Genomic DNA, 598 nt, shown 5'->3' with positions numbered 1-598 from the left:
TCAGGCCTTGGACCAAGACACTCCAGCCGCCCCTCCCCATAATAACCCCTCTTGACCTACCCCAGCTACTGTTACACCTTATGGACCCTTTTCATGGACCATGTGAGAGAGTGCATTATACTGTTGTGTCAAGGAAGATACCACCATTCCTCCATTCTCTGACATGCCTGTTAATGTTGTAACACGTGTAAATGAGGGTGCATGCCTGATCTCGCCACAAGGATCTCGTGGTAATGGAGTTGCCATCTTGCCAGCACTTTATTCCATATCTGAAGGGAGTCACTCCTCCAAATTATTAACCTAACCACTACCCACATCCGACTTCACAACAATACCAGGGTAGTCGATCATGAACTAGCTAAAGGTGAAGTCATGGAATTACCTGCCTTCACTGGGACCCCTCAAACTCAACCCACTCTGGGTGAGTCACCTCCCGCCTCTCATGAAACACTCTCGGATATCGCCTCCCGAGATTTTGATGAGGTTCCCAAATGCTCAGCCTGTCTATGATCCAAGTTATTGCATCCCTCATAGCCGCCACTCTACTCTCGACAAGGCTACTACTGATCTACTCGACCAAGGTATAAATACCCAAGTA

This window comes from Penaeus monodon, chromosome 25 (genome assembly GCF_015228065.2).
Source record: "Penaeus monodon isolate SGIC_2016 chromosome 25, NSTDA_Pmon_1, whole genome shotgun sequence".
NCBI lineage: Eukaryota > Metazoa > Arthropoda > Malacostraca > Decapoda > Penaeidae > Penaeus > Penaeus monodon.
The sequence above is the reverse complement of the archived record's forward strand: the minus strand, read 5'-3'. Positions refer to the sequence as shown.